This window comes from Neomonachus schauinslandi, chromosome 8, assembly GCF_002201575.2.
Source record: "Neomonachus schauinslandi chromosome 8, ASM220157v2, whole genome shotgun sequence".
NCBI classification, from domain to species: Eukaryota; Metazoa; Chordata; class Mammalia; order Carnivora; family Phocidae; genus Neomonachus; species Neomonachus schauinslandi.
In genome coordinates, this window is record NC_058410.1 from 115032118 (window position 1) to 115045586 (window position 13469).

The following is a 13469-nucleotide window of genomic DNA, read 5'->3' on the forward strand; positions in this document are numbered from 1 at the left end:
TATACAGTACATCAGTTTCAGATGTAGAGTTCAATAATTCATCAGTTAACAGCAGCTATTTTATTTTTTTTTATTTTCTTCATTTATTTATTTGACAGAGAGACAGGGAGAGAGCACAAGCAGGGGGAGCAGCAGAGGGAGGGGGAGAAGCAGGCTTCCCGCTGAGCAGGGAGCCCGATGTGGGGCTCGATCCCAGGACCCTGGGACCATGACCTGAGCTGAAGGCAGACACTTAACGAACTAAGCCACCCAGGAAACCCATCAGCAGCTATTTTAGATGAGATGCTCTGGGAAGGCCTCTCTGAGGAGGTGACATGGGCAGAGATGTGAACATCATGAGCCATCCTGACCTCTGAAGCCAGGCACTTCCAGGGAATGGCAGTGCAAAGGCCCTGAGGCAGGAGGATGTCCAATACATCCAAAAAATGGCCAGGAACCAAGCGAGGAAGGAGTGGCATGAAATGAGGTCAGAGGTGCTATGCAGCTAGATCACGCAGGGCCTTGTAGGCCATTAACAGGACTTTTTATAGGACTTTGGGTTTTATTCCAAAGAAGAGGGAGTCATTGAAGTTTTGAGCAGAGAAGGGATGGATCTGATTTAGGTTTTAAAAGAGTCTCTTTGGCTGCTAGGACAAGGAGGGAAGCAGGGAGACCCGGTAGAGGCTGTTGCAATGATGCAGGAAAGCTACAGTGGAGGCTCAGAAAGGAGGGCAGCAATGGACGTGGGGAGAGGTGGTGCGATTCTAGGCGTTGTGAAGGTAAAGTCAGGAAGGTAGTCAGGAGACAGATGGATTCAACTACCCAATTTACAGAGGGGACAGAGGGACACGTTAAACTATACCCCGGGGATGCAATCAACGAAATCCAGACTGCAGGAAATTCTACAGGACAAACAACCTGGCTTCTCCAATAGATCAACTGCCGAGGACAAAGGAAAAGATGCAGAGGAAAACTACAGATTAAGAGAGACTAAGACACGTATCAACCACTCACAATGTGTAGCCCTTATTTGGATCCTGAGTCAAACTCAGTGCAAAAAAACAAAAGCAAGACAAAACAAAAGAAAGACATGTCTGTAACACTCAGTGGATATGTGACAATATAAAGGAATAGTTTCTTCTTAGGTAGAATAATGGCATTGTGATTATGCTAGGAAAAGTCCTTATCATTTCAAGACACATCTTGAGGTATTTGTGAGGAAATGGTGTCTGGGACTTGGTCTGAATTGGGGGGTGGGCAGAAATGGAACGAGACTGGCCATGAGCTGGTAGGAGTTAAAGCTGAGCAGTAGGTACATGGTAGTGCATTATCCTATTCTCTCTACTTCTGTAAAGGCTTATATTTTCCCATAATAGAAAGTTTAAAAATAGGGCGCCTGGGTGGCTCAGTCGTTAAGCGTCTGCCTTCAGCTCAGGTCATGATCCCAGGGTCCTGGGATCGAGTCCCGCATCGGGCTCCCTGCTCCACGGGAAGCCTGCTTCTCCCTCTCCCACTGACCCTGCTTGTGTTCCCTCTCTTGCTGTGTCTCTCTCTGTCAAATAAATAAATAAAATCTTAAAAAAAAAAAAAAAGAAAGTTTAAAAATAAAGAACAGAAGAGGAAACTGAGTCCCAGGCAAGGTGCCAAATGGCCAAGGCTCCTCCATTAGTGGATGTAAAGACCAGGATCTCGCCCTGGGCCCCCCTGCTTCCCAGCCCATGCTCCTGCCCTGCCTCAGCTGTCTCTCTTCCTCCAGTGGTTGGTCAAGGCTGGACCCAGGCAGGCCAGGGATAGGGTGGTATAGCCCTGGGGAAGGGCCAGACAGGACAGAAAGGGGGCTAAGAGGTGCTCGGCTACCTGTTCCAGAAAGTCCAGTGAGGCCAACGGTTTAGGAGGCATCTGCCCCCTAGCCTCACCTCCCGCTTCGTCCCTCGGGTTCCTGCGCGGATTTCCTCTCCAGCCCCTACAACCCACCTCTCGTGCTCCAGCCTCTGCATCTTTGTCCCTGTTGTCACTTTGCCTGGAAGGCACCTTCCGCCTCTCCGAAACTACCATCCTTTCCTTCCAGATCTAGCTCTGGCAGAAGACCTTCCATGGTCAACCACGCTCAGTCTTCAGGAGCATGCCTATCTGCACTCTCTAATGAGAGGTGCCGTGGCATAGAGGTTAAGAGCAGATCCTCTGGGGCGCCTGGGTGGCTCAGTCGGTTAAGCGTCCAACTCTTGATTTCAGCTCAGGTCATGGCCTCAGGGCCTTGAGATTGAGCCCCGCATTGGGCTCCGCACTCAGTGAGGTGTCTGCTTGGGATTCTCTCCCTTTCCCTCTGCCCCTCCCCACTCTCTTAAATAAATAAATAAATAAATAAATAAATAAATAAATAAATAAATAAATAAATAAAATCTTAAAAAAAAAAAAAAAGAGTGGAGTCTCTGGATCCAGATTGCATAAGTATGAATCCTGCCTCAGCCACGTACTTGCAGTGTGACCTCAGGCAAGTCACTTAACCTCAGTTTCCCCATCTGTAAAATGGGGATAACATTACTGAGGAAAACTAAATGAGTTCATAAATATGGATAAACAAAACAGTGCCTGGCGCACGTCAGTGGACCTCAGGCCCCCTGGGGCCCCCTGGCATTGCTGTCCGGGGCCTGCCTCCCTCCTTTGTGGCCCCCCCCCAGGACACCTCAGTACCACACACACCGTGGGCGCCCAATCACCACTTTCATGGAGACTTGGCTTCTGTGACGCTCCTTCTGCCTTCCTGGTACCCAGACTTACCTTACCCACGTGCCCATCCCACCAGGTCTCGTCCACCCCAGGAATGCGAGAAAGGAGAGGAGAAAGAAGCCCATGCGGGAACCAGTTCAAAACCAGCCACAAATAAAAATGTAAACCCGAGTGGCAGCATCTGACAAACTGAGGGGAATACAATTTAAATGCTCACTTTTTTAAGATTTCCAAGAAAAATCCCATATATTATAAAGTGTAATTTTAATTATGTTTTTACGAGGGATGACATTTGTTGTATACAATGCAAACAGCACAGGACGGCTAAAAAGAAGAAACATTCCCCATCCTGCCTGGCACCGAGCCTCCCGCTACCTGCCCTCAGAGGTAAGCCCCAATAACAATCAGGTATGCAGCATTCTAAACATGTTTATGCAATATGCACACGCAGACACATACGTATATTTTTTAAATGGGATCACACGAAATACATCATTCCACAAAGTCACTTGCCTTCACTTGCCCATACGTTCTGACCATCTGTTCTCTCTCAGCGTCCCCCAGCATCTAAAACAGTGCCTGGCACACAGGGGACGTGCAGTGGAGAGATCCACTGACCAAATGAAAGAATTGAACAGCTGCCTAAAATTGCACCGGCTGGAGACATCTTAATTCTGTCCCCAGCACCCCCGCCGGACATGAAGCTCTGCCGCGCTGACCATCTCCACTCTGCACCCTGTGAAGGCACCTGTGGGAGAGACTACCAGGTCAAAGCTCTGATCGCTATTGCCAGGAAGGCAGTGCCCACCTATTCCCCCGGCTTCCCACACCCTCCACCACAGCATAGGTTTACTATGATTACAGCTTTTATTTCTCAAATGAACTAACGCTATTTACAGACTCCACCCTGGGTCCTCAAATCTCCTTTTGTCCCTCCTGAATAAATGAGAGGACTCATCCTTTATTGTTTCTGAGCCGCCCTCGGGAACCCAAATCCACAGTAAAGAGTCATTCTCTAGACAGTAAACAGTTTACAGATGCAAAATCTGAAACATCTCTTTGACTTCTAAAAATGGACAGGTTAATTTTTTTTTTTAACTGTCAACTTCAAGCAAGTATCCACTGACCCCTCCCACAATACAAAAAAGAGAAAATGAGGACTCCCACCCTCTCTCTCTCTCTCTCTTTCTCTCTCTCTCTCCCCCTCCCCATCCCAGTCTAGGGTAGCCAGATTTAGCAACTTGAAATACAGGACACCTACTTAAATGTGACTTTCAGATAAACAACAAATAAAATTCTTAGTGCAAGTATGTTCCATGCAATATTTAGGACACGTTCATGCTAAACAAATTCATTGTTTATCTGGAGGTCAAATTTAACTGGGCATCCCGGTTTTTATCCCTTAAGCCTCCTGCAGCCCCCACCCAGCAGCAGCCGAGGCCTCCTCTGCCCCCTGCCCAGCCCGCTGCCCCTCACAGTCAGAAAAGTCTCCAGAAGCATCACCCCTACCCGCACAGCCACTCGCTGCCCAGAGATGGCCCCACCAACTTCCCTGGTATTGGAGTTCCCATCCCCTCAGAGCCAGCTGGGGCCAGCTTCCTGCTCATCTTCTCCCCTGGCCCATCGTGCGGGTGGGTAAGCACTATCTCTCGACCCAGCTGCCGGGGAGTGGGGGGCGTGTGTGTGACGTGCCCTCAGGTGGCAGCCCCTCGGGGACTGCTGTTGCTGCAGAGCCACCTGCCTAAGAGCGAGGCCCTCGCCCCACCCAGTGCCTGATGGCTGCTGAGGTCTAGAGGTCTGACCATTCCAAGCTCGGCTCCAGAGGCCCAGTCTAGCTCCAGAGCCCACCGTGGGTCCCTGAGGTTGTCTGTCAGGGCTACTTCGGAGCTCCACTTCTTCTTTCACCCTGTTCTGCCTGCTTCCTGCCCCAGCTGACCACAGCCAAGACTCAGGGACCACCCCCCCCCTGCACGCTAATCCCCCCTCCACCTTCTACCCCACCTGTACCCAGTCCCCACCACCCCCCATCCGCTGCCCCAGTCTGCTGCCCCTGGCTGGAAACCAGCCACAAAGTGCCTACATCAGGTAGGTGTGGTGCTGGCTAATGGATTTTATTTGGCTTTCCAGTACTTTCTAAATTTTCCACAACAAGGACATCTTACTTTGGTAATAAGAAAAATAAAAGCTTTTTTTTTTTTAAACTTAAGAAAGTATAAAACCAAGCATCCCTCCTCCATACTCACTCCTCCCCCATCCCTCCCACCTGTTCCCCCGGGAGGGAGGACTCCCCCCAAATCCGTGAACTCTCCCACCCCCCACCCCCCCAACCCTGCCCCACCACGCCCACAGGCCGTTTCACTTCTCCAGTGAAGGCTTTCTACCACCAGCCTATCCTTGCCGGGGGCTATATGCAAATTTATGAGCGATTTCCTCAACTTCTATGGGGAGAAGAAAAATGCTTTATGTGTCCTGAGGTTGATGATGTGAGGGGCCAATACACATTCACTCATTCTACAAGTGAGCTAGAGCAACCCAGTGCCAGGCGCTGGGGACACTGGGGACACTGGGGACAGAACACAGACTCTGCCCCTTGGACTTCATAGCCTTGCAATGGGAATATGGGGTAACACCCCAATGCCCCAGAGGGTGCTGGGTCAGGGGAGGTGAGTGAGCAGGATGCCCGAGTCGGGAAGCTTCTGGGAGGAACAGAAGTCTCAGCACCCCCCCACCCCCCCTCCCCACCCCCCCACCCTCCTCACCCCGCCCAGGGTGAGAAGTAACGTGGAGGGAAGAGGAGGGAGAGTGTTCGAGTAGGGCGACAGCCTGTGCGCAGGCCTGCAGGTGAGAGAAGCATGACTTCCTTGAGGAACTGAGAGCAGTTCAGAGGAGCTGGAGGGCAGAGGGGGGGTGAAAAGAAGGCGGAAACCCAGACTTGGGGAGCACAACAGTGCCACATTAAGGAGACTGCCCTTTGTTCTCGGGGCAATGGAGAGCCACTGAAGGATGCAGAGCAGGGGAGTGACACAGGGTCAGGTGTGTGTCATACAAAGGTCACACTCCTGCTCACTGATGTGGATTCTTATTCTCAGCAGCCACAACCCACAGTCACGATCGGGCACATCCCACCCACTGTGCTCGAACTTGAGCCACGGAGCACCTGAAACCTGTATCTCCACGGAGACGGCAAGCCCCAGCAGCCAGCTCCACAGCCCTCTTGCTCTTGCAATAGGGAATACAGGTTAAGAGCATGGACTCTGGAGCCTAGGTTCAAATCCTAGCTCCTCCACTTTCAAACTGTGTGACCTTGGACAGAGAACGTCTCTGTGCCTCAGTCTCCTCATTTGTAAAATGGGGCTAATCCCGGTACCTACTTCATGGGGCTACAGTGAGGACTGAATGAGTTAGAGTTGGATCAGGACCTGGCACGTGACAAATGCCAAGTGCTGTTAGTTTTTACTGCTATTACTGCACCCTCTTCTGGAGACCCCTAGGGCCAACCCCCTGCAGGCACTAACTAACCCATCCTCCACTTGCCTCCCCCTGCCCCTGAAGCACCCCTCCCATACTCTCTTACTCTTTCCATGACTAGGGGTCAAGACAGAGCCAGAGAGGGGGAACCTCTAAAACAATCCCCACCTGGCTCTGGGGCCTCACCCTAGCTCCCTCTCGCCCCGTGGAGAGAGTACTGGACTAGGAGCCAGGAACTGAGTGTCACCCCCAGCTCTGCTGCTGACCTTCTCTGGGCCTCAGTCTCCCCCTCTGTAAGGCCAGGAAAAGAACATCTTGCAGCTGTCTCATCAGCATGGCTGTCAAAGGAGCAACAAGGGCTGGAGAAAACTCTGCTAAATGTCCACATCTGTCACAGACCCCAGAACCCTTGGCCTCTCCTTCTGGCCTGGGTTTCCTCCTCCACACAATGGAGTCATGAGATTTGCTCTGAGCTCGCTATGAGGACCCCAGAAGCTGAGGATGGCCTGGCTGGGGCCTTCCCGGATGCCCTGAGGCTGATCAGGACTTTCCCAAGTCCTGGGACAGAGACAGACACCCGTGGTCTGAGCTGGGCAGCCCAGGAAGAGAGTGCCAACCCAGGGGCCTGAGGAAAGTCAGACCTTCCCCAGGGCCTTCCACCAAGTCTGGCTCAGGCCACGAACTCAAACCAGGGGCCCAGAAAGACCCTCTGGAGCCATCGGAACTGTGACATTTATCTCCAAATGCCATAGGTGCCCATCAGTTGCAGGACCAGGAAGGGCGTAAATGGGACTCTCTGCCTTTGGTGGCCCTTGGTCCTGGGGGATGGAAAGAAAGCCCAAGAAGAGGCTCACTCCCCATCTGCAGGTTGCCAGCTATCTCCCATAGTTCAAACCCATTCATCCATTCATTCCACAAACATTTACGTGGTGCCAGACCCTGGTCAGGTGCAGGGTCAGTGACAGAAATGAATCAGATTCCTACCCCGAAGGCACTTCTGGTCTGGAGGGTGACAGACAGGACATAAATAACTAAACCACAAGGCAGACTAGGTCAAGGAATGCAGGGCAGGAGGCAAGGATCTCACCTGGGCATCAGGAAGCTTCCTGGAGGGGGTGGTTTGTGAGTGGCCATTTGCATGTGACCAGAAGGTCAGGTGGGTAAGGGATAGAACGTCCACCATCAGGAACAGACAGTGCTGTTTGCACCCCAGCCATGCCAGAGCCAGGGAAATGTGGGTTATTAATGGTTGTGCCCAGGGAAAAGCAGCTACATGTGTCACTGCAGATGGGGGGCAGGGCTGGGCTGCGGGGGGAGGGGGCAGTGGGGGCTTGAACCCCCAAGCTCTGGGGTTCGCCACCACGGCCCTCACACCCTGATGACCTTTTAATCTTTTCATGCCCTCCTAAGGCAAAAATAAGAGGGAGAGGTAGTTCCAACAGGCAGCAAGTGGCCTGGGGGGTGAGGAGGGGAGCGGTGCCAGCAAGACCACGGCTTATGCTTATTTGCAGGCTAGGTAGCATCACCTCGTTCTCCCGCCCCGCCCCATCCCAGGTATGGGGGAAGGGGTGGAGGGACAGAAGAAAAGATCTTTAACTGCACACCAGACAGAGCACAGGGCGCATCAACTGCTGTGTTGCTCCTAGCCCACTCTGATCCATAAATAGCTTACGCGCCAAGCTGGCACAAGCCCACCCACCCCGCTGGGACCAGACCGCCCCCGGCCAGCCACTCGGAATCCCCGGGCCTGGGCGCCAGCTTCCCCAGGAACCTGGTTCCTGCGTTTTCCCCCAGGGTAAAGGCCTCCGCCGCTAGCTGCCTTTCCCAAGGGGCCCGGCGCAGGGGCATCCCGGCACTGCCTGGTGATGCCCGCGAGCCCCGCTGCCCGCAAAGCAGCCCCGGCCGCGCGCCCGCCGCTCTCCGGGTAACTGCCCCGTCCTCGCCCGCGCTCCGCAGGCACGCACTCGCGAACGGGCCCCCTCCCTGCGCACCCGCTACCCCAGGCCCAGACCCCCTACCTGGGGGCAGGAGCGCCCGACACCAGCGGCGGCGCCGCGGGGCAGAGCGGGGCGTCTGGGGCCGGCCTCAAGCCCGGACGACTTCCCGGGGGAAGAGGAAGCTGCGCCGCCGCCGCCGCCGCCGCCGCCGCCGCCGCCGCCGCCACCGCGTCTCTCCGGAGCGCGCCGGGGCTGCGGGAAGGAGGAAGGTCAGAGCCGAGGAGGCGCGCGGGGGAGGGGCGGGGGGCGTGCACAGATGGGCGCAGATTAGAGAGGCATTTTTAGCGAGCCAATGGCAGCTCGGCGCAGGGCGGCGCGGTGCCTGCGCAGGTGGAAGCGCCGCGGAGGCAGCAGCCGGCTTAGCAGGCGCCCCCGGGGTAAGCGGGGGGGGGCGGCAGCTCCCCCAGTTCCCGGGCCGCTCCTGGGGGTGCTCCCGGCTGGGCCACGGGGGCTCTGCGGCGGGCGGGCGCCGGGTGCGCCCCCCTTTCCTCCTCTCCCCAGCCCTCCAGCAAGCGCGCTCTGGAGGGCCGGCGGGGGGTCGCTCCCCTCCCCTCAGTGCCCTTTGCCCACCTTCTGGGACGTTCCTCCCGCCCTGTCTGACCGTCCTGGCGGACAGTCCCGTCTGTCGGTTTCTGGCCTCTCCTAACCCTGCGTCTTCTGGTACGAGCGGGTGCGTGTATTGTGGGTGCGTGTGGCGTCTGTGTGGTGTGTGTTGGCGGGGGGAGCGCTCAGGAGTGACGGCCCCTCCTCTCCCACCACCCCACCCTCCCCCCAAAATCAGCTCCGCCCCAGTTGACCCCCAAGGGGCAGCCGCTAACCCTCGTGCCTTAGTTCCTGCTGGACCTGCTGTCATCAAGAAGACAGACCCTAGGCCGTCTCCTTGAGGCTCTGTGGGAGGCTTGTTGTGACCCCCAACGGCCTTCACTCTTCTTGACTTGAACCCTGAGTGTTTCCGGGAGCCTGGACACAGCAGGGGCACTGGAGCAGCTCTCTCCACTGCAGACACATACCAGGGGCTGATGACTTATTCAACACCTATTGAGGGTCTACTAGGTGCCCGTGGGGGCTGGGCTACAGCAGAATACAAAACACCAAATCTCTGCCCTCAGGGAGTTCGCATTTGTCAGGGAAAACAGATGTTGAATATAATAAATAGTATATTTTAAGATGGTACACACAAAGTAGGAAAATAAAGTCCAGGAAAAGGAAAGATAGAGTGTTCACAGGGCGATCAGGTCCCGGACATTCGTGGGGAATGGGAGTGGTGGAATTTGATTGTAAACCCCTCAGGTAGGCACACATACTCTCCTTTGCCACAGACCTCACCACTCTCTATTGTCTGCAGCTGGGCTGGCCACACATATTTCCTGCCATCCCTCTCCCACCCCTCCTCACCAGAGGCACTGCAATTCATGACCCAGGGGAATGTGGGTGAGCGGTGTTTATTCATTCAGTGAGAATTCTCTGAGTACTGACTGCATGTTAGGTGTAGAGCCTAGAGGAACTCTAGGCACCCTACACCTAATTAGGGAGGCCAGATGACAGTACCTACCGCAAGGATGAAGAGGGCAACCAAGCGAGTGGAGTGTCCCAGAAAAGGTCAAAGGGCTCTGGTTTAGGGCCAACCAGGAAGACTTCCTGAAGGAGGCAGCATTCCAATGGGTGTGCTGGGATTCTTATGAGCCGGATGCAGCAAGAGGCAGTGAAGGATTACTGAGACAGGCCAGCAAAGCCAGGAGACATTTGGCAGGTGGCTGGGCTGGGGTCCCAGAGCATGCTGGACCCCCTCTGTGTAAGGGATATGCTCGTGTCTGGAGCTGATGAAATCCCACGCTCTTCCCCACCCCAGAAGTTTCTGGTCCCAGTTGCCTTCTGTCAACCTGGAATTTCCCATTGCCAGGAGGAGGTGTGTTGAGCATGTTTGGGGAAGTGGGGGGGAGACAGAGATTCACTCAGTTGCTTATTTGTTGGATAAAAAAGGACATATTACTTAACCCCTCTGAGGCTCAGCCTCCTTATCTTAATAGCTGTGTGTCAACTTACTTCATTGATCTGTGCCTCGGTTCCCTCATTTGGAAAAGGGGCACAGCAACAGCTCCGGCCTCACAGGTCGTGTGAATGTTACATAAGACAATAAAGATGAATTGTTTAGCACATAAGTACTCAGAGAATTTTGTTGTTTTTATTATCATGATAATTACACTTGCTTCGCAGGGTTGTTGGAATTAGGCAAAGGATGTAAGGCACCTAGCCTAGTGCATGGAACATAATAGGTGTGCAATAAATCATATCTATTATTATCATTAATTGCACATACCCCTAAATCTCTCCCCTTTGGGTCTCCACAGCGCTGTGAAATTCCCCTGTTGGACAGAATTTTCTCAATGTGAAGAAGCTAATTCCCCAAGAGCTCTTAAAGTGCACTCTAGGATGGATAGATTACAATACCTGCCCCTCCTCAACATCAGCCTGCCCAGTGTGTCATCAGGCTTTGATGTAGATGGAATGGAGCCCAGGACTGGTACGCTTTGAAAATGTAGTGAATACCAGAGCATAGGACACTGACTGATCAAAGATGCTCTGTGTCCCTTGGCAGCCAGGCATTTGGTGGAGGATGGCAAGAGTGGGAAGGGTACAGGCATCCCCAGGGGATGGGGTCATCATGCAGAGGGTAAGAAAGGCTAGGGGGCTGGAGGTTGACAGAAGGTGGAACCAGTGAGGGCAACTGTGGGGAGAAGAATAGAGAGGCAGACCTGATTAGGCAGATGATGGAGGGAAGGGTAGGGAGGTGAGGGAGCCGATAGGCTTGGCTTACTCCCTTTGGAGTTGAGGTATGCCCAGCCTAGAATTAAAACCCTAGCAAGCCTAAGCCCTGAAGAAAAAAGAGAAAAAAAGAGTAGAAAGTACACACACACACACCTGTCCATGTGTAAACCAAAATAGTATGATGTTATTTTGGAAATGGACACAGAACTTTCCTGCCTCTTAAAATTGAGCTAGTTTTCTTCTATATATATATATTTTAAAGATTTTATTTATTTATTTGACAGAGAAAGAGATAGTGAGAGCAGGAACACAAGCAGGGGGAGTGGGAGGGGGAGAAGCAGGCTTCCCGCTGAGCAGGGAGCCTGATGTGGGACTCGATCCCAGGGCCCTGGGATCATGACCTGAGCCGAAGGCAGACGCTTAACGACTGAGCCACCCAGGCGCCCTCTTCTATATTTTCTGATTGCAAATCTTATGCTCTTCAAAGCTGACCCCCCCATCTCCCTCTCCCTCTCTTATTCTGTGCCCCATCCAGAAGGTAAGACATTTATCCGTTTCGCTCCTCAAGGCACTTTTCACATCTGTTTCCCCAACAAATCACTTTTCTCAGTCCTATTAAGTTCCAGCCCATCTGGGATTCAATGGGAACTTCCTCCCCACTGAGAGCCCCAAGCCATGCGTTGGTCACGTTAGCCTCCTCTGCTAGACTCTGCATGCCATTCAGAGCGAGGAGGCAGGCACAGCCCTCCCCAGATGAGTTTCTAATGCAGACAAGACAAAAAGGACATGTAGACAGGAGGATAGACCAGCACTGAACGAGCCTGTGGAATCAATCAATGAGCAAATAATGGATTAGTGATCCATATCACATGTTTCGCCTGGGAGAGGTGGAGGGGAGATGGGAAAGATTTGGAGTCCTTTTGTTCCATCCAATATGGAAGGCTTCAGGGAGGAGGTGAGGTTTGGAGGAGTTTCTCTATACTCACCACATCTCCGGTTGGAAAGGAAGGGCAGGGAGTGTGTCCCAATTTTGGCAGAGCAGGACTCTGAAGCCCAAAGAGGAAGAGAGACTCGTCAAGGTCACACAGCGCATTGATGACAGAGCTGGGCTAAAAAGAGATCTCCTGACTTCTGGTCAGGTGCTGTCGTCACCAGATGCCTCTACCTTGCCCACAAACCTGCACGGAGCCGGGGCAGGACAGAGCGGGGGAAAGCCATTGGCCCAGTAGCCCATGATTTTTTCTTTTCCGAGCTGCCTCCCAACAGCAAGGTGAGCAAGACACCCCCCAGGGACAAAAGTACTTTTAAAACAGCCTCACAGCCCCTTCTGCCCTTTCTTTATCTTCCCACCAGCTGGCTTCACACTTGCAAATTGATTTCCATCACCTGCCTGGTGGACAGAGGCTACTGGCAGCTGTGCCCCGAATCCGGAGCCCAGGGTGTCGGGAGTCTTGGCAGTGTAGCTTTCTCTGGCTATGAGTCATGCCAGGAGGGTTAAAAATGCCCTGAAGACCTATTGTCTTGACAAGGCACTCCATCTTGGGAGGTGCCCAGATTTAGGAGCCAGACTATGCATGAGAGAGGGTTCGTCCTAGGACATACATAGACAGTGGCAAACTCAAAAGCACTCTTCTGGTACCTGGCACTTTCTAAGCACTTCATGCATATTAACTATGGGGATAGGCATAATTACCAGCCCATTGACAGACAGGGAAAATGGAAGCCCAGAGAGGTTAAGTAACTTGCCTAAGGTCACACAGCTGGGATTCAATCCCAGGCAGTCTGGTTCCAAAAGCCAGGCTCTTAGTCACTTAGCTAGGAAAGAACAAACATTTCCTGAGGGTCTTACTGTGCACAGGAGGATTTAACATGAACTCATTTAGTGCTGTTATCCCTATTTTACAGATGAGGTAACTGAGGCTCAGCCAGGTCCTTCAGTAAGGCCTCTCAACGTATAAGAAAAAGGACTTCCAGATGGTCCAAAGGATTTCTCGTCTGGAGCACACTGCAGTGGCCTGGACACCATCGCCACCTAGTGGCATTATACCTTAAATGCAGGCAGACTACCTAAACAGAAGCTAGGTATCAAGTTCAATACCCAACAAAGATTTTGTGTTTTGGCTTGGATTTTTAATATCTGTGTCCCGAACAACAGAGAGATGTAGTTCACTAATAATCTTTTATATTGAAGATGTGCCAATGGGCAGAGTTCGCCATTTGTAATATCAACCTCAAAATGAATATCTTTTTTTAGGTTTTCTAGTTTTCCAAGGTCTTTCATATACATTATCTCATTTGACTATTACTACATCTGGTATGACTTTGACTCCTGTGTTAATGAGAGAATGAGACTTGTCAAGGGAGCCTTGATTCAGTTGGCACTGAAACCTAATCCCGGGGCGCCTGGGTGGCTCAGTCGTTAAGTGTCTGCCTTCGGCTCAGGTCATGATCTCAGGGTCCTGGGATCCAGCCCCGCATCGGGCTCCCTGCTCGGCGGGAAGCCTGCTTCTCCCTCTCCCTCTCCCCCTGCTT